This window comes from Eumetopias jubatus, unplaced genomic scaffold (genome assembly GCF_037043125.1).
Source record: "Eumetopias jubatus isolate StellerSeaLion01/CBP00866 unplaced genomic scaffold, mEumJub1_p1.0 scaffold_3, whole genome shotgun sequence".
Taxonomy (NCBI): Eukaryota; Metazoa; Chordata; class Mammalia; order Carnivora; family Otariidae; genus Eumetopias; species Eumetopias jubatus.
In genome coordinates, this window is record NW_028274809.1 from 102,819,484 (window position 1) to 102,843,725 (window position 24,242).

General features: G+C 54.2%; 1 protein-coding gene across 5 annotated transcripts in view; it reads left to right on the plus strand.

Annotated features, from left to right (window-relative positions):
* The window catches only part of GLI2 (GLI family zinc finger 2), a 182,738-nt gene that overhangs the window by 46,186 nt on the left and 112,310 nt on the right, over nt 1-24,242 (plus strand). Inside the window, exon 1 of one of the 5 annotated variants that reach the window (XM_088022165.1) lies at nt 20,566-20,638. The exons of the other annotated variants lie outside the window; for them this stretch is intronic. The gene's annotated coding sequence lies outside the window, so the exon portion shown is untranslated. Of the gene's footprint in view, nt 1-20,565; nt 20,639-24,242 lie in introns of those variants that run through there. 5 annotated transcript variants of the gene reach the window in all.

A 24,242-nucleotide genomic window follows, 5' to 3' on the forward strand; every position in this document is an offset into this window, starting at 1 on the left:
TCCCAGTGCAGCTGGGGGGAAGACCGCTGCACCCCACCCCCCAGGACCCCCTGGCCTCCAGGTCTCTCTGAGCATCAGGAGGAGGAGGACGCAGCCAAGGAGAAGGGGGCACAAGGGCACCAGGCACCTGGGGCAGCGGGGTCCCCCTGAGGTTCACGGTGTTGTAAGGGAAGCGATGCCTGTGTTTCGGGGCCTGCCAAGCCCCAGAACTTGGATGGGAGGTTGATGGTGGGGTGGCATGTCAGTGTTGAAAACCGCCGCTCGCCCTCCCGGACTGAGCCAGGAGATTCTGGTCCTCAGATGCTCCTGTGTCGGCTGCGTGGGGGGCAGGGGTGGAGGTCCGTGTTTGGAGCCAGGGAATTGATTTAATCCAGCTGAGGCCAGGACCCAGCATGGAGGCTCAGAATGCAGCTGGGTCTCCGCCAACTCCCCTTCCCCCATCACATGTGGCTCCAAAGCCCAGAAAGGGGGAGACCCGCCAGGGGGTACAGCAGATGTCGCCATCCCTGCACGGCGCTTCTTGTTTATCTTTTATTAATGGCAGGTGCTTAGGCGGGGGCAAGGCAAGGCTTGGAGCAGGCCCTAGGAGCGGGCTAGGCAGCAGCTTTCTTCAGAAGCCAGGGGGAAGAGGGAGAGGACATGAATAATACAGGCTGCATCTTGATGGAGCCTGCTGGGCAGCACCGCACAGCACACCTGAGCAAGGCTTTGGCGCTCCTGGCCCCTGAACTTGGGAGGAAAGCTTTTCTTGGCTCTAGGATGGGACTCACTGAGTCCCCTGATGGAACAGACCTGGAGGGGGAGGCCCCAGTCCCGGCCTGTGGCTTGCACCAGCTAGGACTTGGCGCTCCCCCAGAATTTTTATTCTGTGATGTCTGGAGTTACGGAGCCCCACCCCTTATATCATCAGAAAGGGGACTGGTGTCCAGGACTAGAAGGGTCACATGGCGAGGTAGCAGCCGGGTGGTACCCGGCCCCCTGTCTCTGGTCTCCCCAGCCTTTCATTTTAGTTTGGGCGGAGGCAAGGTATTCAGGACAGAGAGGAGAACTTAGGTCTGTTTTTCATTTTTCATCCTATTCTTGGCAAATTTGCAGAGGGATCTGGCAGGAAGGGGACGTTGGAGAGGAAAGAGTAGAAGGAGAAAGAAGTCTACTTGGCTCCTTTGCCTTTTCTGCTAAAAATGGTGGCAGTTCTGCATTTCCACTAAAAATAGCTAGTCCTCTGTCAAGGCCACCCACACCGATGATCTAGAGACTGGGGAAAATGAGATGGGGGCCTTGGGCCACACCTTCTGTGGAGAAGTCTGAAAGCTCACTGATGGGCGTCATTGGAAGAGAGGGAGGGGGAGAGGGGAAGGGTCTGAGTGCTGCATCTGAAGAACTGAGCCTCATGTTTGCCTTTGTGTGCTGAGGACAGGGCTGGATTCTTCATCAGACATTACTCTAGGTTGCTTTAAGAGAAAATGAGCGACAGGCTCAGTAGGTTGAGTGGCTGACTCCTGATTTTGGCTCTGGTTATGATCTCAGGGCCATGAGATCGAAACCTCAGACTCCATGTTCAGTGTGGACTCCGCTTGAAGATTCTCTCCCTCAGCCCCTCCCCCCATACTCTTGCATGTGCTTTCTCTCTCTCTAAAATAAATAAATAAGTCTTTTAAAAAAGAGTAAATGAGTGACAGATGAATGGATAAACAAAATATGTTAAAAACACACAACGCAATATTATTCCGTCTTAAAAAGGGAGGAAATTCTGACACCTGCCACGGCAGGGATGGACCTTGAGGACATTGTGCATAGTGAAATAAGCCAGTTTGTCACAAAAAGAGCTATTGTGTGAGTCTACTTATGTGAGTTACCTAAAATAGCCATTCATGGAGACAGAAAGTGGCGTGGTGGTTGGCCAAGGACTGGGAGGATGGGGGAATGGGGAGTTAGTGCTTCATGGGAATGGTGTTTCCGTTCAGGAAGATGGATGGCAGTGATGGTTTGCACAAGAATGTGAGTGTACTTATTACTGGGCTGTATCCTTAAAAGTAGCTCAGATGGTAAATGTTAGGCATATTTTATAGCCATTAAAAAAAAGTTTAAATAGGAGTTGACTCCCCTCTTCCTCTTCACTCCCCTTTGTAGAATGACTAGGAGAGGGTGTTTATCTTTCATGCCAGTAGTGATGATGATAATAATTGGATTCTTCTGCAGAGAAACAAACTAGAGTCTCTTTGGTCACTAGGACAGACCATGTGGATGTTGGGCCAGAGCCAAGCCTCATGCACTTTGGAAGGTAGGGATCTCCCAGTGGAATAGCTAAGGCTTCCACTAGACAAGCCCCGCTCAGGTATGCAGAACTTCCGGAGAGGATTTTCGTCTCTTATCTTTAAATATGAATGGACATTCAAAGTTTTACTGACATCTGAAGGAAGTGTACTCTATGGAAGAACAAGGTCAACATGGACAATGGGGCAAGTATAGTCCCAGAAGAAACCAGATTCCAGAAGAGATGAAAGTGTGAGTGAAAAAATAGCCCTCTCATTGGTATCCTCAGATAGATCTGAGGAAACATTACATTCATAAAACAAGAGCAGAATGCTACAAAATAAGAAAAGAAAAAACCAGCTTTAGATTAAAAATACGATGGCAGAAATAAGAAGTTCATTAAAAGGATGAAAGATGACTCATGGAAATACCATGGAACGAAGAATCAAAAGGCAAAGGCAAAGAGAAATATGAGAGGAAAGTGGAGAAAGCTAGAATATTAATGCCGGTGATTGACCGTGTAACTAAATGGAAGTTCCAAAAACTGAAATAGGAAACAGATGAGAGAAAAATGATAAAATAATTAATACAAGAGGGGCGCCTGCGTGGCTCAGCTGGTTAAGTGTCTGACTCTTGATTTCAGTTTAGGTCATGATCTCAGGGTCCTGAGATGGAGCCTCAAGTCCGGCTCCACAGTCGGCACAGAGTCTGCTTGAGATTCACTCTCCTTCTGCCCCTTTCCCTTCTCACATTTGCTCATGCACCCTCTCTCTCTCTTTCTCTAAAATAATAAAAAAAAATACAAGAAATTTGTCTATATCTGAAGGACAAAAATCCTCACATGAAAATAATCTTCAGTGTGCCTCGCTTTTAAAAGAAATTCCCATTGAGACATATTTTTGTGAAATTTCAGAAAACCAAGGATAAAGAAATGTACCTAAACATTTTGAGAGAATGGAAAAACAAACACAAACCCAGGTCATGTACCCAGGCAGGAGGATTACACTCTACACCTGTCTTCATCAGCAAGAGGCTGTGTGGGAAGACAGTGATGGCACTGGCAGGTATGAGGGAAATACCATGGTCATGATCTCAGGGCCATAAGATCGAGCCCCACTATTGATCAGACTGTCAGCCTGATTGTCACTCGGGGATGAGGGACATTTTCAGCCATACAGGAAGGACTCAGAACCTTTTCCTTCCACATATCCTTCTTAGACATTTACTTAAGGGTCCTATGATGCAAAGGAGGGGGGTGAATGAAGGGAGGGAAGACTGAGGACCCCAGGAGGGAGAACCCCAGAGGGTCTTGATGGCAAGGCCCCACCTCCTGAATCAGTGCAGAGGGCCCTGAGGATGGGAGAGCCATGGGGCACAGGGGAGAGGCTTCAGCAGAGAGTCTGCACCTCTGCCAGGGCGGAAGGTCATGTCATCACTACACTGGGAGGAAGTGGTGCCCTTACACACAATCCTGTGCATGGCAGGGGAGGCTCAAGTGAACGGAGTCATCCTCCATATAAATAACTCATCAGTCAGAAACATTGTGCTCATAGGATTAAAGCATCAAAACACACTGTTTTAATAGATCCCTTGTATAGATCAGATAGGCGCCAGAGGAGCTAAAAGTAGAAAAAGTTTTAAAACATAAAACATGGTTGCCCCTGGAGCACAGGGAGGGGGACTGTGCCTTTTTTAGAGGCCCTTCTGTGCTATTTGATTTCTTAAAAAGCATAGGCAGAATTGCTTAGTCTTTTTTAAAGCCACACACACACACACACACACACACACACACACACACACACACACACACACACACACGCGTGCGCGCGCGCCGTGAAAATTAACATGAAACAGTGTGAATGAACCTCAGCTTGCTAGGGGAACTTGCTGACTCGGGGAAGTCCAGGATGGGCTGTGAAGTCCCTGGTTTGAACACCGTCAGGGAATCAAAGGTCTGGCGAGGCTCATCCTAAGAGAGGAATTTTCTTTCTTCCTTCCTCCCTCCCTCCCTCCCTCCCTCCCTCCCTCCCTCCCTCCCTCCCTCCCTCCCTCCTTCCTTCCTTCCTTCCTTCCTTCCTTTTTTAAGATTTTATTTATTTGAGAGAGAGAGAGCGAGAGCGTGAGCATGGGCAAGGGGGAGGGGCAGAGGGTGAGGGAGAAGCTGACTCCCCGCTGAGCAGGGAGCCCGGTGGGGCTCGATCCCAGGACCCTGGGATCATGACCTGAGCCAAAGGCAGACATTTAACTGACTGAGCCGCCCAGGTGCGCCCCCAAGTGAGGAATTCTCAATTGTTACTTTGTCCTGGTTGGGTTCATTTTGGAGGGAAACAAATAGGCAAAAACACAGATAGCACAGGTCCGATGTGAGTCCAGAGCCAGTGAAATGGCAGTGGCCTTGCTCTTGGACAGGCCCGGTGGGCACTGTGTCCTGCGGTGTGTGCCCCAGTCTCCTTCGAAATGCAGCCTTGCCCAGGAGGCCTCATCAGGGGTTCTTTAAGAATCTAGGAGGACCCCCAGATGGGTCAGGCCTGTTCCTCACCCTGGGGGCCCGTCTTACACTGAGCTAAGGGTGAGTCAAGGCGGAGCGAGAGGCCCCACCTTGGGCATCTTCACCCAGTCCCTGAGTAAGGAGGAGGGCAGCGAATGCCCCCCTGGCCAAGGCAGTGGCTAAGCCACTGTTGTCCCTGCTTCCATGCAACCCGCTTGCCTATAGTGGGAAGTAGACACTCTCCCGGGGAACGCACAGGAGACAATTTCAGCAGGAGGGGCTTAGCAGGGAAATAAACAGAGTAAGGTGTGGGAGAGAGACACCCGCCTCTGAGGAGGTGACATCTGAGAGCAGAAAGCTGTGATGGAGCAAGATTTAGGAAGCAGAATCCCACCGGAGATGGGCAACACCGAGCAGAGCCCCACGGGATGTCCAGTGGGAGGGGCAGACTGGCCAGAGTGGAGGAGCATCCTTCCCCTCTTGGGGAAATACGCCGATCCGTTTCAGAGTGAGCGAAGACTGGGAAGGCAGGTCAGAGGGCGCCCGAGGAGCCTTGCACTCCAATGGAAAGAGGGAGAAGCCCCAGGCGCAGAGCGAGGGTATAAAGCCGCACAGGGAGTCCTGGCAGCTCTGGGACTAGCGCCTGCTCCCCCTGGAGCCTAGATGACATTCACCTGTTTGGAGGGCCCTGGTGGCAAACACTGAGCTTGGATGCCTGGAGGGTGTCGTGACAGAGGAGGACAGACTGCAGTGTGTGGAGTCATCCCTACTTTGCCTCGGCCGATGGAAAGCAGAGACGGACACACAAGAACCTTTTCCCATGCCGCGAGCATCCTCCCGGGCCTCGTTCATGGGACCAGCTCTGCACTGGGCCTGGCTGGGGCCGCTTCAGGCCAGAGGAGGTACCGGAGCCTTACCTCACCTCGGGGCTGGCAGGCCCTGCTTTCCAGGAGCCACCCCTGGCTCCACCGTGGGCGCCCCAACCTCAGATGACATGCCGTGTGGGCACCAAAGAAGCCAATGCAGGACCAAGGGACAAGTGCATTTCTGAGGGATGGCATGGGGAGCCGGTACCAGCCTCCCAGAGGCAGGGCCACCCGTACACACAAAGGAAACAGCTTCTCTGTGGTTGGTTTGAGGAAAGTTTCTCTTGCCCACGGACACCTCCTGGCCTCCCCAGCCCACTTGGGGCTGAAGCCTGGAATTCCACCATTACGGGTTCATTCCTTTGGCTTGGGATACCGATGTCCCCTCGAAAAGAGGACCCTTGAGCCATCACTGGTACCCCATAGGCCGTGGCAGACCAGCACTCCTTGTGCCCTTGCGTGTCATGCCTTGTGTCCACCCGCCCTCTGCAGGCAGACAGACGCAGGCAGGGATTGTGAGCATATGACGGGGACTGTGAGAGGGAAGTGACCAGGGGTGAAGGCAGCTGGGAGTGGATAGTGCGCAGGCTGACAGCCTTCTAGCCCAGCCTCCCCCTCCACCTTGCTCTGTGTCCTTGGGCAACTTGCAAACCCCTTATTCTCTCTGTGCCCCCGCGCGTGATCACTCAAGAGTGTGATGGCCCCTGCTTTTGCAAGGTGGTTGAGGGGTCAGCACCAGCTGTCCCACAGAGAGTGCCCAGTAACGGTGATGATTTGCTGTTCTTGTGGGGTTAAGGACAGGCTTTCTGGAGGGGAGGTACCCGTTAAGCCGAGGCTGAAAGAATGGCCGGGTGACTTGAGGCATAGGGGCTGCCTGGTTTGATCCAGGACAGAAGCAGCCGATTTGAGTTGGGAAGAATTGAGCTGCTGTCTGGCTGACAGGGACTGAGGCCTGGAGAGGGAGGAGGGAAGGCATAAGTGTGGTGGGGGTGGGGGGCAGGGCAGGGGTCCTACAAGGAGAGGCGGGCCCATGGAGTAGGAACTTGTGACTCAGTTTCCTCATTGGGCCTGGGGAGAAAAGCCCCCTGTAGCCTGGCTGAAGGCGCTCTCCTGGGCCTGGTTAGAGGGCGGGCCTGGACCCCAGTACTGTGCTAGCTGGGGGGGGTGTGCTCTGTTTTTTCTTAGTTTGTCGAGCCTCTAGGCCCTTGTCTATCAAGGGAAAGAAAAGAGGAAAAGCTATAAGATGCCATTGTCACATTTTTTCTACATTTTCCAATAAACGTTTCCCTTTTGCTTTTCCAAGTGGTTGAAATTGGAAGAGAGAGGAACCTCTTCCCTGCATGCGTGTACCAAGCTCCTCTTCACACAGTCCCGGGGGGAAGGGTCTCCCTTCTGGGCCATACGCTGGGATTCTTCCCTCCTGGCACCCGTGAGGGATGCTGGGTGGCACGGTCACAGGTGAGGCTGGCTCGGGGTAGGGTCCGGGGAGCTGCAGGTGCACGATGCTGGTGGTGGTGGTGGTGATAGGGATGTGTGGCCCCCCCAGGGTGGGTCAGTGTGGCCGTGACAGCAAAGACACATGGGCACTTCCTGCCCATGATGGCCCGTGGGGTTCCCTGGGCCTCTTTCTGCCTACCCCTTCATTTAGCCAGCATTTATCCAGTGCCTACTGTGTACTGGAGACTACAGTGGGGGCGTAAGACAGATCCCTGGTCTTGGATTGCTCACAGTCTGGTAGAAAAAAACCCCAGCCAGCTATGTCGACAGTTACAGTGCAGGGATAAGAGCAAAGGGAGCTAAAAGAGTAGCCCAGGGCGTGGAGCGTGGAGTCAAGGAGGGCTTCCTGGAGAAGGCAGAGCTGGAGTTGAGTCTCAGAGGGTGAAAAGGAGTTTCCCAAAGCATGGGAGCGTTCTAGGCAAAGGGGACAGCAGGTTCGAAGGCCCGGGCACGGCAAGCATCTCTGAGAGTTCTGCACGAGGCCTCATCCTCCAGGTGCTGCTGGGGTACCAGCTCCAGGAAGGGCTCCCTGGCAGCTCCTGAGGGCCAGGAGGACCTGTCATATTTGCTGCACAGTTCTGCTTCAGAGGAGTTCCCAGTCCGTACTGAGCATCTGGCTGTCTCCTCCCCCCCAGGCTGTGACAAGCAGATGAAACCAGGGTCCCTGAGCCACCTTGGGTGTCCTGATGATCTACAGCTGTGTAAGGGTCTCCACTGTGTCTGTTCTGAGTTTTTCCATTTTTTGCGTTGAGACACATCCGAGGACAAGAAGAAACCAGGAGGAAGGTGTATCTACCAGAAATGACTTTTTGAATGCCTGCCGTTTGCTTAGCTACGGGGGGTTCTCAGATTTTAGTGTGCCATAGAATCACCCAGAAGGCTTGTTAGAACCCAGGTTTCGGGCGCCTGGGTGGCTCAGTCAGTTAAGCTTCTACCTTCAGCTCAGGTCATGATCCCCGGGGTCCTGGGATCGAGCCTGGCATTGGGCTCCCTATGCAGTGGGGAGCCTGCTTCTCCCTCTCCGTCTGCCCCTCCTGCTTCCCCTCTTGTGCTCTCTCTCTCTCTGTCGAATGAATAAATAAAATCTTAAAAAAAAAAAAAACAACACCTAGGTTTCTTGGGTCCGCCCTGAATTTCTGATTCAGGAGGCTTGGAATGGGGCTTGAAATTCTCATGTCTGAGAAGTCCCAGACGATGCTGGTGCTGTGGGCCTAGGACCACACTTGGAGACCCCTGGCTTAGCCCGATGCTGAGCAGTCCGGGCCCTGGAAGGGCCAGGCCCCCGTCGTGGACTGGGAGAAGCAATGCTCACAGTCCACCTTGGAGCCACTGGAGCACGACCCTGATGCCCTCGTACCAGGTTTATTGATGCCAGAATTTTTAAAACATAACAAATCAGGAGAGGAAAACATGGAACCCATCAGAGAGGCAAACTCTCAAGGAGAAACAGTTCACAGCCAACCAGGGAAGGTCCTATAGGAAGGAATTCGTGCAGACCCTGCTTTTGTAAGAAAACGGGTCTCTGGGAGCTCCTGGAGAGGTCGGTGGGTCCAGGCTGCCCGTGGAGGCAGCTCTCAGCCTGCTCTGTTGTGGCTGTTCTCACCCTTGGAGTCATCATCAAAGCCACTGAGGGAGCCACTCAAGGAAATTGGTCACAGCCACACTTTGCTTCTTACCCAGATCGTCAGCAAGTGTTCTAGGCAAGGGCTATGATCCAATGCTTGCAGGTTTACGGGACAGATAAGGGGGGGAGCGAAAGGCACTCTCAGAGTGCCATTCTTTTCCCATCCAGGCAGCACCCAGGGAAGGCACGGAGCCTCCGGGGCAGACTGAGATGATAAAAATACTGTGAGCTAATATTTCTTAGCGTTCCAGGCATGGTTGTGTTTTACATGCATTTGCATGTGTAATCCCTCCCCCTCTCCCGCCCTACCCCCTGCCCGTGCACGCAGTACTGGAAAATAGTGTCATGATCACCGTTGGGCAGTTAAAGAAAGAGAGACCAGAGGGGTTTTGTGACTGGCCTGTGGGTCCAGCAGTAAGTGGTAGCGCCAGGCTTCCAACCCTGGCAGTCTGACCCCAGCCTCCAGCTCTTACCCTCTGGGCTGGACCACCTCTCCTCTCATTAAGGCATGCGTCCGTTCTATTAAGTTCATTAAGGAGACTCAATTATGTTATTTAGAGCAATAACTGCTCCCATTTGTGCACCGCCTACTTTAACCTGCCTCATCCCAGGTGCTCTTGACACTAGGGGAGTCACTGTGTTCGTCTCCATTTTTCCAAAGAGGGCAATCCAGGCTCGGGGAGGTGGGTTACTTAAGCAGGGCTGGGTCGTTTGAACTCAACCCTGGGCTGCTGACTTCAGAGCCTGGGCTCCCCGTGTCATCCCTCCCTTCTTTCATCCCATTCTGGATGAGAAGTGGCTGCCTTGGCTTCCTCAGGGCACCTGCCTCAAACATCACCCATGGTTCCACCTTTCCAGCTTCTTCTTGCCAGGCCCCAGGTCAGGGTTTGGGCCACCCATTATGGTGGGTTTTGGAAAGCTGCTCCTGGGCCAGAAGGCGTGATGGCCCGTGGTCAGTAAGGTGGGCCGGGGAGGGATTTGGACAGTCAGGAGCCTCACTCTGAAATGGACCTACTGCCTCCCTGGATCTCTGCTGCCCTCAGGCTGTGCAGTGCTTGGGCCCAGCTGCTGTGCAAGGGAACTGGCCCGTAGGACACCCCCACGGCACCAAGAATCCCAGGAGCCTTTGAGCTCCAGGGTACTGAGGTCCTGAGCCCTGGGCCATTATACCTGCCTGTCCCCCATGCTCCCATTAATCTGCACCACCAGTGTTTTCCCAGGATGCTTCTGTTGGCTGTCTCGGTGCATTCCTCAGGGGCATCTGAAGCAGTCTCGTGTGGCTGGAATGGGGATAAAACCCCAGCCAGAGAGGCCTCTGATGGGTAACTTGGACCGTTGGTGGACCTGGCTTATTTTCAGGCCTAGAGGGAGTAGGCTCTCTTTGAGTTGAACTGGGCCCAGGGGCCCTTGGATTTCTATCAAGGTGGGAGCTGCCTAGGCAGGCCGAGGTAATAAAGGTGTGGGCTGAGGGCTTGTGGGAGATGGGGTGGGGGAAGGCTGAGAGGAAAAGCTCATCCCTCCATGCTTTTTGGCAATGCTAGTCTGAAGACCAAGGGAAAACTTGGTGAGGCACTCCAAGACATGCAGGGCTGTGAGTCTTTGAAGACACTGTCCATTCTCTGTGGGCACTGTGGAAGATTGAGAAGATTTGAGCTAAGATGGCTGTGGAAGAGAGGAAAAAGGAGTGAGGTGAGGAAGAAAGGGGAAGCCAGAAGAGGAAATGCCCTGACTGTAGAGCTTCTACCCACCCTCCCATCCATCCATCTACTCAAACATCCATCTATCCATCCAACCACCCATCTATCTACCTACCCACCCTCCCATCCATCCATCTACTCAAACATCCATCTATCCATCCAACCATCCATCTATCTACCTACCCACCCTCCCATCCATCCATCTACTCAAACATCCATCTATCCATCCAACCATCCATCTATCTACCTACCCACCCTCCCATCCATCCATCTACTCAAACATCCATCTATCCATCCAACCATCCATCTATCTACCTACCCACCCCCCTACCCATCCATCTACTCAAACATCCATCTATCCATCCAACCATCCATCTACCTACCCACCCCCCTACCCATCCATCTACTCAAACATCCATCTATCCATCCAACCATCCATCTATCTACCTACCCACCCCCCTACCCATCCATCTACTCAAACATCCATCTATCCATCCAACCATCCATCTATCTACCTACCCACCCCCCTACCCATCCATCTACTCAAACATCCATCTATCCATCCAACCATCCATCTATCTGCCTACCCACCCTCCTATCCATCCATCTACTCAAACATCCATCTATCCATCCAACCATCCATCTATCTACCTACCCACCCCCCTACCCATCCATCTACTCAAACATCCATCTATCCATCCAACCATCCATCTATCTACCTACCCACCCCCCTACCCATCCATCTACTCAAACATCCATCTATCCATCCAACCATCCATCTATCTGCCTACCCACCCCCCTACCCATCCATCTACTCAAACATCCATCTATCCATCCAACCATCCATCTATCTACCTACCCACCCCCCTACCCATCCATCTACTCAAACATCCATCTATCCATCCAACCATCCATCTATCTGCCTACCCACCCTCCTATCCATCCATCTACTCAAACATCCATCTATCCATCCAACCATCCATCTATCTACCTACCCACCCCCCTATCCATCCATCTACTCAAACATCCATCTATACATCCAAACATCCATCTTTCTACCCACCAACCCATCACCCATCCACCCATCCACCCACCCATCCACCCATCCTTCTATCCATCCACCTGTCCACCCATCCATCCAACATTTTTTATCAATCACCTACTGTGTTCCAGCCATTTCCATCCAGGCCACACCATCTCAATGCAGTCCCCCGTGGACAACTGCACCCTATTGTTTTTTAATCTCTTTTCAGCACACCCAGCCTGCTCATGACTCTTGGCCCTTGCAAACCCTTCTTACCATTTTCTTATGATTCGACTTCTCTTCATGACTCACTCTGAGCTTCTAAGCCTCCTTCACTGAGAGCCATGGTTGGTTGCTTCTAGTTCTCTTGCACCTCTCTTAGAGCTCTCCTTGGAGGAGGGCCGACGGAAGGCTTACTGTAGACACCTGAACTCTTTGAGATTGGATTGCCTGGCGTCTGTCTGCAGTGGTTGAACTAGGAAGGGAATTCACACTTGGTGAGCACCTGCCGAGTGCTCAGGGTGGGGGAGGAGGGGTGCAGAGCATGTTGCTGTGGAAAGAGCCCAAATTTTGGAGCCAGGCAAAAGTGGCACTGACTCCTGGGGCTGACAACTTTGGACAAGTCACTTAGCCTCCCTGAGACTCAATGTCCTTATTTGTCAAGAAACAAGATATAAAACAACCTGTGCAGTTAAATGTATGTGTAGGCATTCCACAAGGTACCTGGCACGTGGTTGGTGAGTGATGCCCCCCTCCTCCCCTGTGTCCATAGATTGGCCTCCTTTGACACCCCCCACCTCCACCTTGTCGAGTTGGAATGGGCAGAGCCTGATGAAGCTTCCTGAGGACATAGGACTTCCGGGGCCAGGGCCAAGCTGTGAAAAGCAATGGGCAGTCTTTGCTTCTGTGACCATTGCCCTCTCCTGGCCCCACCCTTGTCTTGTTGAATCCTGCCATCTTCCCTCTTGGGCTCTGTCGTCCCTAGGGTGGGACAGGGCAAGAAACAAGCTGCTGAGTTACTGGAGGGCAGGGCAGCTCGGATTCAGCCTGGCATCTTGCTGGGGGCTCTCTGTGCACCCTGGTGGCCAGTGGGTTGGTTCTCAATACCCAAAGATGTGGTGGAGGTGAGCTGGGCTGAGAAGGCATAAGGAAGGGAGGGCAGGAGGCTCAGCCCTGGGGAAGGCATGCAGTGTTGGGGGCCGCGGGCATTTAATCAACCGAATACCCTCTGCCCCCTCCCTGACTCCATTTATTAGCTATTAAATAATTATCTCATTTGGAAAGTGTTTCTTAACGCAGAGCAGACCCCACCTCCCGAGGCATGGGTTTTGCAATGGATTGTCTCCTGCATGTTCCGGGCTCGGGCCGGACCAGAGCATTCTTGCCCTGGCTCTGCCTCTGCACGAGGCTTGGGCCTGCGCCAGGCTCTGCCAAGGCACAGCAGAGTGGGGTGTCGCTTCCCCATGCCCCAAGATACCCTGGCTAATAGCTTCATTACTGGGCCGTTCTTCCTCACTCTTCTAAAGGAGAAGGCCTGAGGCTGGGTCTCCCGAGGGACTTGCTATTTTCTGGGACCCTTCCCCTGGGTCCCCCGAACATCTGGCAATGTCAGAGATGGGAGGGACCTTTGTCCCTTTCTCTAGGTGAGGCCATTCAGGCCCCACCCTAAGGTCTGACTCTGAGTTGGTGGCAGCAGCAGAAGCCTGGGCCTCCTGCCTCAGAGTCCGGAGCGCTCTCTGCTCCATCCTTCCCTCATCTTGCGTGTCACTGGCACGGAAATGTGACCTCTTGCCCTCTCGTAGGAAGGGGCCATTTCTTGAAACAAGAGCCGGGAGCTGTGTTGGATGAGTGAATGAGTGATGAGTAAGACAGCTAAGCCTCACAACAGCTAAGCCTCACAACAACGGTGCAGATGATCCCCCTTTATTGTTACTAAAAAGTTGCACATACTTCCTAGAACATGTGCAAACAGTACCAAAGCCCAGACAGAAATGCAAGCCCTGCCCCACCCTGCCTGCCCCTGCAGGTCGCCCTGGCGGCCGGCTGTGGCACACAGAGTGGGTTAGCGAGGACCAGGCGTTCGGAGAGTGTCGCGCCCATCCTCCAGGCAGGAGTCAGTGGTAGTGGTCCAGGGCGGTGTCCAGATGGAGCTCCTGATTTACAGGTGAGAGTGAGGCTGGCAAGGTCCACCGTTGGCGGGAATTTCTGTCTCCTTCAACACCACGAGATGCTCCAGGGCATGGTTTTGTTCCCAGTGCCACCAAAGAGCTGTGTGAATGTTGGCACTTCACACCCTGCCTTGCTTAGCCTGGACAGTGGGGCTCCTCATCTTTGCCTTGCCTTTATCACAGGCCCTGAGCTTCACAAAAGCCCCCGGCCCAGGCCCTGGAGCTGCCTGACACTGCCGCTGACACTGTCATTTATAGAAGCTCAAAAGGCTCCCCTGGGACTCAGCCCACTGTCAGGATTCTGGGAGTGGAGCTCAGCGGCAGTCACCGTGGTCAGGAGTGGTCACAGGACGCTTTGGACGGATAGCCCGGTTTGAAGGATGAACAGCCAAGGATGAATGTGGCGGGACCACATTTCAGGTAGCCAGTGGGTCAGAGGTGTGTAAGGGGCCTGAGTGTAACCCCTTGGTCTTGGAAGACAGTCTTATGGGAAAGGCAACCAGGGCTCATCCTGGAGCCTGGGCTCTGGCTGCATTGTTAATAGGGAGCCCTGGTGGACTCTAGAGTAGTAGAAACACAGCACCAGTGGGAGCCACATGGGAGTAAGGATGGAGTCAGGCTCCGTAACTCGGCTCCCCGAGGCCCTGGACGAATTCCCCACTTCTAGTCCTGTAGGGTTTAATGTACCTGCTCCTAGGATGGTTCTGACAGTTGGAGCTGATTCATTATAGCCCCTGATACAACCTCCACACGCAGGATGCACACCGTGATGGTGGTGCTGGTGTAACGGACTCCAGCAAGGCCGGGCCACTAGGCCCTTACAGTCTAGGAGCCCCAAGACCCGTGCTCCCAGAATGACAGCTGTCATTGATGGTACAGCAGTGGGGTGATGGATGATGGGCTCAGGCTCTTAAATACATGATCTCATTTCATCTTATCTACATGAGAGGCTTCATCACCCATGGTGCAAATGAGAAACCTCAGGTTCCTGATGTCCCTGAGGTCACTAGCCGGTGAGTGACAGAGTCTGAATGCCATCCCAGGGCTGTCTGTGGTCAAGGCCACCAGCCTCCAACATTGCCTGTAAAACACCACAGTGGACATAGGACCCTATATGTAGTGAATGTGGAAGTGAGTATAGGACAATGAACGCACTAGCAGGTCTATGGGAGAAGCCTGGGAGGCTTCCTGGAGGTGGCATCTGCACATTACCCTTACCAGGGGCCTGGCTTCCCTGTGATTCAGCTGTTGGTGAAAGGAGCTGAGGAGGGGGTCTTGGTGCCAAGCCTAGGGCTGGGGACCAGCCACCAGGTAGCCATCTAGGCTCCTGTCAAGTCCTTTTGCTCACTTACTTCCTTTTTTTTTTTTTTAAGATTTATTTATTCGTTTGTGAGAGAGAAAGAGAGTGAGCACTTGTGAGCAGGGGGAGGGGCAGAGGGAGAGAAACCCAAGCGGACTCCATGCTGAGCGCAGAGCCCGATGCAGGGCTCAATCTCAGGACCCAGAGATTATGACCTGAGCCGAAACCAAGAGTCGGACGCTCAACCGACTTGAGCCACCCAGGTGCCCTTCACTTACTTGTTTTTTAAGACAAAAAAGTGGTTTAGTCTCCCAAGTCTGGTTGGGTCTCAGGCCCCCTTGGGTAAATGATGCGGTGGATTTTGGAGCCATGGCAGGATTAGCTCTCCACAGCCTTGCTGACCTTGGGGAAACTGGGGCCCACCGAGCTGAGCCCCTTTGTTAATGCAGATGAAAAAGGCACTAACCTGCTGGCCCTGGGCCGCCCACCGTGGAAAGGTGACTTGCCTGCCTGCATGGTATGTGCCAAGACACTCACTAGCTGACCCGTGCACCCCACAGACTCATTACCACTGGCCCACAGAGGAATTGGAGAGCGAGGCAGGGGTTGTGTCTGCAGGCTCTGGCAGCTCGATGGATTTCAATGAGATGATCGCTTGTCATTTTTTATTAATGAGCGACTGCCTGATTCATTATACATCTGAGGGGCGCGCCACCCCAGATGGGGAGGAGGAACACAGCGATGCGCGGCCGCCACGGAAGGGGTGACGTGGCCCCGTGTGCTGGTTGTTTCTTCCTCTTCTTCCCCAAGGGGAACAAGTAACAAAAGGTGCCCGGCTTAGGCAGGCGAGCCGGCAGCGACTGGCTTGTGATGGCAAAGGGAAGCCGTCCCCAGTGGCCCTTAGCTCAGGGGCCACGGCACTTGCGGGATTCTCTCTGGTCACTTTCCCCCATCCATCTCCAACACCTCCGCCCTTTTCTTTGGCTCTTCAAAACCTCTTGCTTACAACGGTGCCTTGCGGCATGAGCCCGTAGAATCTGGGTCCCCAGAGTCCACGGCTCTCCATGAAGGGGAGCCACAGAGGCAGCCAATGTCTGTGGTCTCAGAGGAGGTCTCATGGGAGACCTGGAAGGAGCCCGGGCCCCAGAGGCGTTTACTCAATGTCCGTGGGATGAATAAATGCCCAAGTCGGAGATGCCACCTCACAGAAGGACGCGATTTACCCGGCACTCTACCAGTGCACCATCTGCGTGCCAGGCCTCGTGCCAGGTGCGGGGGACACAGGCGTCCTCACTCTCCGGGACCTCCCAGCGGTCCTGCGCCATGTCTGCCCTGCCACGGAGCTGGCCCAGTGATTTCAGCACTCCTGTTTCTGTGTTTGGGGTGGGGGGTGGGGTTGCACTGGCAAGAGCTTTGAGCTGTGATGGGTCTGCTGTGAGCACTTAGTGGGCAGGTGGGCAGGCGGGCCAAGCCCTCTGTTCTCAGGTCTTTGAGGAGCGGCATACTGCCTTATTCCTCATCGCTTCACCAGTGCCCGTGCTGAGCAGGCGCGCCACAATTATGGATGAACGAGGGGGTTGATGACGGGGTGTGGGCCCTGGCTCAGAGAGGGCAGTGGACTCAGGCCGTCTTGGAGCTGGGAAGGTGAATTGTGTTTGTGCTCTCTGCTGGCAGCCCCATCCATCCCCACGCAGTGGAGAGGCCACCCCCCCCACCCCCACCCCCCGCTGTCTGTGGGCATGACATGTGAGAGAGCTCCAGGAGGCCGTCCTGTGGCTGGTTGTCAGCTCTGCCACTTGCCAGAGTGAGCTTTGGTTTGCATCGGGGCTAACAGTTACCGGCTTCCTCGCTTTGTAAAGTGATGGGAGCCCCATAAGCAGCCTTTGCTGTGGCTGGGCCTTTGGAGGACCTGGCTTAGACTGCTCACAACTTGGCCTTCTTATAGGTGAGGGCTCTTCCAGCATCAGGTCAGCAAGCCAAGGAGAAGACATCGTGCCCGTTAGTGTGTTGAGAGGGGCCTTCGGAAGACCCTGGAAACGCAAGGCTTGCTTTGAGTTCCCCTGAGAAGAGCTGTCACAGATACTTCTCTGGCAGGCCCCAGCTGCTTCTGTGTATCCCTGACCCGCCTAGGCTCCAGCCAGCACCCATGTGGCCCCTGGCCTAGGACTATCTAACCCATCGGTGCCTGCCCCTTCCCCCACCCCAAGATTACACAACCCACTGTGGAATCCACCCAATCCAGCTTTGCTTTTTATGATGAGCTTCTGCTTTGCTTCAAGCACTGGGACTCAACATAAATAACACACCAGTCTTTATTCTGTTCTAATCAAACGCTCAATGGCTTTCAGTCTGCTTAATTGCTAGTATTGTATTTTCAAAATAGAGGTTTTAACTGCAAATATGTAGTATTTTAGCCCCATTCTGGGTTACCTCTGCAGTGGCAGGCTAACCTGGAAACCTACCCGTGATATGTTATTTTATAGGAGGAAAAAAGCATTGCAATTTCAAATCATCGATTTACAACAGGCTGAATTTTGAGAACGCAGCCCATTTATGAGCAGGAACTGCCTGTGTTCAGAATAAAATAAAGGGTCTGATATGCCACGTGCCTCTAAGGCATGTAAGCCATACCGAGGGTGAGGCCAGGCTGGCCCAGCCAGGAAAGCGGGAAGAGGGACCAGGGCAGGAGGGAGGGTTGTGCCGGGCCTGCAGGCATCTTAGGGTGAGTGAAGAGGCCAATTGGGCGACAGAATGACCCTATATAGGGGGTGTCTGAAGAAGTGGAGAGATTTCCACAGCTGGGGACAGGATTTGGACATCACGTACTGGGTTGTGGTGAGCCCAGGTTCTAGGGCGTGGAGAACTGGTGTCCCCATGAGAGCCTGTTGGAGGAGGCTCTGTGAGGGTAGAGCGGGGACAGGAGGTCAGTTGAGGACCCTCCTGTGGGGCCTGCACATACGGGAGGGCTGGGGGGTCGAGGGGGAGGTTAGTTCTGGGGAATGCTATCGTGGAGGTTGTGCCCAACCGGAGAGAGCACAGAGGTTGGCTGTGGCCAGACTATGCTTCCCACTTGCTGTCTCTGCCATGGGCTCACTTGGGCATCTTGAAATGACCCTCTGGGCTTGTGAGTCCTGCTGTGTGGAGAGCTGAGTGTGTCTGCATGTCTGAGGGAGAGGAATGGGAGGTAGGCTGCCTGGAGGTGTCTCTCCCCCTCTCTTACTGGAGACAGGCATTAAAACACAGCGTGCCTTTTGGTCCCTCTGGGGCACCACAAATCACAGAAGGGGATTTCTTTAAACTCCCCCAGAACCTGGCCAAAGAGAACCAGCTGAGAGTCATGGCTGCGTGTGGAAGGCCTGACCGGAAGGGGCACACACCTAGGGAAGGAGCGTCTCTGGAGATGGTTGGGGGGGCCGGCCAGGAGCAGCCTCTTCCATCCAGTGATACCCCACTCTGGGGCCCTGAACATTCTCCTGACAAAACTGAGGTGAAGGGTGACCATGTCAGGGATTCTGCCCCTTCAGGCCCCCCTCACTTCTGTCTTGGGAGTGGTATCAGGAGTGGGCGCTGGGAGGCGGGGAAGGGATAGATGCAACCTGAGCTTCTAGAATGCCGGAAAGTGCGATGGAGTACTTTTGGAGGCTCCCGAATGACCACATGCCCTAAATCGAGAGGCATCTCGCTGGAGGAACGTGCAAATAGCAGCTAGCTCGGCCGGTTCTTAACTGTTTCCATATGCCCCCTGCCCCCACCCACACAGTTGCTACCAGACTCTTGTTGGAAGGGTCAGGATTCTGCGGTGTCCTCACCACCAAGAGGGAAGTGTGCACCCTGGGCAAGGGTTCCAGCGAGACAGGGACGAAGGCTCTGTTCCACTAGCCTCCCGCCTCCCTGGGCCCTTTGCTCCCCCGAGACAGAGGCAAAGTTTGGGTCACTTCCCTTGTTTTCCTTTTGTGGGCTTTGCGGTGCCATCTGAGGCATTACCACCCAAGAAGGGGTCTGCTTTTCAGTTTTGCTGACCCAGGAGGTTTGGGGATGAGCTCTTTGTGTAATCGACCAAAGCAAACCTCTGACCCCTTTGCAACTCCAGAGTAGTGTCTGCTTTGGCCATCTCCTCCCCAGCTTTCCCGTCCCGGGACGCAGCCTTGACTCAGCCCGGATGAAGTGTGTTGGGCTCTCACATAGCGCCGGCCTGGGATCCAGAGACCTGGGTGCCACCCAGGCCCGGCTCTTGCAGCCCCTTCTAGGCGTGGGGCCTGGCCCTGTGCCTGTCGCTCACGCCCACGGTCGCCCAGGCAGGGCAGACCTCCTCCCTAGACCCAGCACCCCCTCTTTAAAGGAGGAATAATGCTGAGGGGCAGGCCTGCTGAGTCCAGCCCGATGCCCTGTGCCCGAGGGCAGAACTGCATGGACTTGGAGCACTTTGGTATTTATGGAACTGACTCCTTGTTCCTTATGCTGAGGGGTACGCCAGTGCATTCAAAATCTGTGGGAGGCCATTGATGCCTCGGCTGCTTTCTGGCTTAGAAGTGGGTCCCCTAAGCCCCACCGCCTCAGTAGGAAACTGGTCTTGCTTTCAGGCCCTCAGATTATACTCCTGAAGGTGTGTGTGGGAGGGCACAGAGCGTCAGGGAGCTGTGAAGAGGACTGGGGCCAGGATGGGTCTAGGCATGGAAAGGGGGTGGTTGATTCTAGAGCTTTCCTCTTACAGGTCAGACTTGTCCTGGAGTAGATCTCAAGCATCTTGTATTCACGTTAATTACTTAAGGCAGAGCCTCCCTTTTGGAGGACAGAATGGCTGCTCTCATATTCTTGATGCCTTGAGATCCAATGGGAAGAAAGAGTACAGGATGTCACGGGGTGGGGGGGGCGGCAAGTGGTAAAGATGACAATGATATGGACCCTTCCCCGCCCTAGTATTCCTCTTCTCACTCTCATAGCAGAAAACACACTATCCTACTGGCTCAGCACCTGGCAAGAGGGGGTGGAGGAGGAGGTTGGAGACTGAGCGGGATCGGCTGTCCTGGCACACCTCCCCTGATGAATCCATAAGCCACAAAGTCTAGCAGTGAAGGTTCCAACCTTGTTTGATGGGCACTCCTGTCCCCGCGTACTTGCCACGTCCTCTCCTCCCTGTGCAAGGGAAAGGAAGGGTGGGGAGTGATTTTCCGCAGCCTGAAAAGGATTGCACATTCAAAAGACCGGAACTCAATTAGTGAGAGTTCGGCTTGTTGGGGATGGGGTCAGATCCTCTTGGGACCCCTGCACGGGGGCGGGGGGGCCGCCCCTGGCTCTGTGGCTCTCAGTGTCTACGGAGGAGCTGTAGGGAACCAGGTTACCTTCCAGAAGGGGCAGGGGATAGTGTGGTGGGGGGGGACAGCAGTCACGTCTTTCTCACAGCCTCACTGTGGTCCTTGGGCAAGCCATCCCCCCCTTCTGTGGGCCTTGGTTTCCCCTTACCCAGCAAGCGCTGTAATCCAGATGTCCCTAAGGTTCTGCCCTGCTCCCGCTCCCCCTCCGGGGGTGGCAGAACTGTGAGCTCCAGGCACCGAGGCACCCAGGCTTTGGACCGTCGCCCCGGGACAGCCCCTCCCCGGAGAGGAGGAGCAGGTGGGCAGCTTCTCCGGCTGCCGCCAGATCCCCCAGCGTTTGCATTAGCGAACGTTCCCAAACCCTCCGCCGGCCCGGTCATAAATGATTCATGGGCCCCACCTCCCTCCCGCCCGCCCCCCTCCCTCCCGGCGGCGGCCACTTGATGTTCCCTCCCGCTGCTCCATCCCGCGCCTCCCTGCGGCCTCCAGACCCGTGCCCTCCCGGCACTGCTGCCCCATCAGGCGGGTCCCTCCTCCCTCCGGGCCACACAGGGTAAGTTGAAGGAGAAAGGTGGCTTTCCTGCGACGGTTCAAGTGGAAATGAGGAGGCGGCCGCTCTTGTTTGCACAGGCCAGGCCTGCGCTTTCGGCTCTTTTGGCTCGCGGCGCCTTGTCCCAGTCTGCTGTGCTGCAAGTTTGAAGCTGGAGAGGTGGTGGGGGGGTGGCTCGCCAGGGAGGGGGCGCTGCGTGGCGGGAGCCAGGAGCTGGTGCCCCCAGCGGGGAGGGCAAGGGAGGAGGGCGGGAGGACCCGAGGCTGTAAGGACCGCCGGGGAGGAAAGTTAAGTGACTCCAGCTGCCAGATGGGGATGGACGAGGTCGCGGGTAGGGTGGTGGGAGAATTCACATCATCAGCCCCAGCATTTCTTGCCCTGGCTCCGCGCTCCTGGCAGACGCTTGGGGGTGCCAGCCAGAACTTTGAACTGGGAGTTTCTTCTGAGATGTGGCAAAGCCGAGCTTCTGAGAGCTCAGTCTTCACCACTTCAATTCCCGGTGGTCTTAGCAGCCGGGAGGACTCGCAGACAAGATTCTTTATTGTCTGCGGAGCCTCAGCTCTGAGAAACCCGTGTGTGTTAAAACTGAGCTTCCCTGGGGAAGATGCTGTTTTCGCATGAGGAATGAATTTGGGGAAAGTTGAGTGTAGGAGAGAAGGAAACAGTCATATTCAAAAAGAATGGTCTAGAGACTTGGCAAAATCTGGAAGACACTTTTTTTTTTTTAATCATAACTCCCTCCCCCTCCTCCTTTTTTTTTAACATTCTGTAGCATCTTCATTCTTGGGGCTTCCCAAAAGCCCTTAACCTGGCCCGGCCTTCAGGGCCCCAGAGAGGAGGACCTCAGGGGTTCTAGAAGTGGGGGGACTTGTTCCAGTGGGGGTGGTACTGTCCCTAAGGCAAGACAAACTCACACTCTCAGGGGAAGGACAGTCAGGGACGGAGGCCCCCCTCAGCCCCGGTCCTTGTTGGGGCTGGTTCCTGGGACATTTGTGTTTTCCTTTTGCCAGTTGGAAACAAAGTCAGGTAAGGTGGCGAGGCCCTCCTGGTGGCTGCCTCAGGGGGAACCCGGGACAGCGACCACAGATCAAATCAGAGAGCCACTGTGCTTAAGGAGAAATGGCGGCAAACGCTCAGGTAGTGGGGTTGAAGGGAAACAACAGCTGTTGTCCTTCCCTGGATTCTAGAAAGGAAGCCATTCCCCACCGAGGAAGCAGCATGTGGGCATCCTGTGGGGGTGGGGGAGGAGAAGTCAGGATCCTGGGACCGGTGAGGGGCAGGGAGACAGGCCGAGATAAGAAGAGAGAGGAGATGGCATGTCGGCGTGTCGTAGGCCGTGAGGGCTGGGGGACCGAGCCTCAGAGCAACAAGAAGGATATGACCAGGTGGTAGTGTAGGAACACCCCTCTAGCTGCCTTGTTGAGAGAGGACTGGAGGGACACGGCAGAAGGCCATGGAGGGGGACCATGACAGGGCCTGGTAGAGATGACAGTGGCCCATATTGGAGAGGGGGGAGGGTGGGAGAAGTGCTTCCTCTTCGGTCAGGTCCTTGGAGAGACCTGGGGAGGGCTGTGGTCAGGGGCCTGGGCCCTGGGACTGAGGCTGCCCCAGCATTTGAGTACAAAGTGCCATTCGGTATAATGGACACAGCTCAGTCTTGGCCATTTGTGGTTTTTAAACAAATCATGATCCCCACCTTCCAAACAATTTAGGGTTTTTTTTCTAGCCAGCAACATCACAAACTTTTGAAGCATGAAATGAATTTTGCTGGCCCCCGCCAATAGGATCCTTTCCCTAGATAATGGATTTTATGAAATGGCTATAATCCTCCCAGGTAATGAGTGAAAGCTACACTCTCCATTTGGACCTAGCATTCCTCTTCCTGATTTATGATATATTGGTTAAAATAGTAAACTGATAGCACTCCCGAAACAGTCATCAATCACCAACCAGTGTTGCTTAAACCGTAGAAAGGTTTCCAGAAGTGAGATGCTGGAAACCAGCGAAGGAACAATTTGGCAAACCCAAAAGCATAAAGCACCGTGAAATCAAATCTGGATTTGTATTTTGAAGTCAGAGGAATGGAGCAGCTAAAGAAGGAAGGAAACGCAAGCAAGCCTATTCCCGGAGGTCAAAGGACAACCCCCCTCCCCCCACCACCGCCACCTGCATTCCACCCTGCAGGGCCCCATGGGCTCTCTCCGCTTGGTTTAAGATTTTGGTTCTCCTTCTAAGGTTTTGGAAAATTTTCCAAATCCTAAAATGTGTAAGTATGTTGGGCTAATAATAAGTAATATTGAGGGTTTTGTTTTGTTTTGTTTTGTTTTTAGTAATATTGAGTTTTATAGCAAAGTCTATCGAAAGTGTCAGTGGCACCTGGGTGTGTCAGCTGGGATTGGATTGCAAAAGCAACAAGTATTAGCTGGTGCTGGAGAGATTCCTGCTCTTAAGGAAAGCTTGAGGTTTGCAGCACTGTTTGCCTGGAGTGGCCTCCGTCCTAATGAGTGATTTTAGAGCTGTAGATTACTCGTATTCGTTGGGTGAAAGAACGCATGAATGATGAGGACTCCAGGGATGGTGTGTAATGTCTAGGCTAGTCCCCCATTCTACAGGCAAGGAAACTGAGTTCTGTAAGAGGGAGCAGCTGGGCTTGGGTCCCGCGGGATCGGAGTGGGACCCTGGCCACCGGGAGATTCGCAATGACGTCCACCAGAACTTGAACTTCACAGGTGACTCTGACTCACTCCTCTGTCAGCTTAGTGCTAGGTTATCACAGGAGGGTCGGGGGAAGGTCGGCAGCCCTGCACACCTCTGCCCTGCCCCGGGTGCTGCTGAGATGACCCGCTTACCTTGACTCCTCCAAGCAGTATGCCACGTGCCTGCTCTAGACCCCGTTCCTGCCAGAGAGCCGTCCCCAGCTCCCGGAGCCCCACAGCCAGGGTCGGACTGCGGCCTCCGCCATCTCTAGAGTGTGATTTTCCACAAGCCATACAATCCACTTGATGATCACGTCCCTCCACTGTCACACCAGAGACTCCTACAGAGTCTGACAGATAGCAAGAAGGGGCTGCTCAGGATCTGGGACACAGCTGTCAACCCCGTCCTTGAGATTAGGATTCCCGAATTGAGAAGGCAAATCCTTCCCCAAGGAACTTGGAGAAACAGATTGGAAAGAAGGACTCGTGGCCATATCAGTCACAAGCTAACAGGAGAACAAGGCAGCTCTTTCCTTAGCCCTTAGTTCTTTCCTCCAGGCCCTGGCCCCTGGGCTTCACCACTAACTCAGGTGACAGCTCCTATGGGAAGCCGACCCCGGCATCCACAGCCAAGGCTGGTCGGTGCTCCCAAGGCTCCCCATCAGAGCCTTTCTTATTCCAAGGTCATGGCTTTCTTCTCAAAGATAGAGTCCCCCTGCATATCCCAAGTCTGAGCTGAGCTGGGCACGATGGGCACTCCCTAAGCC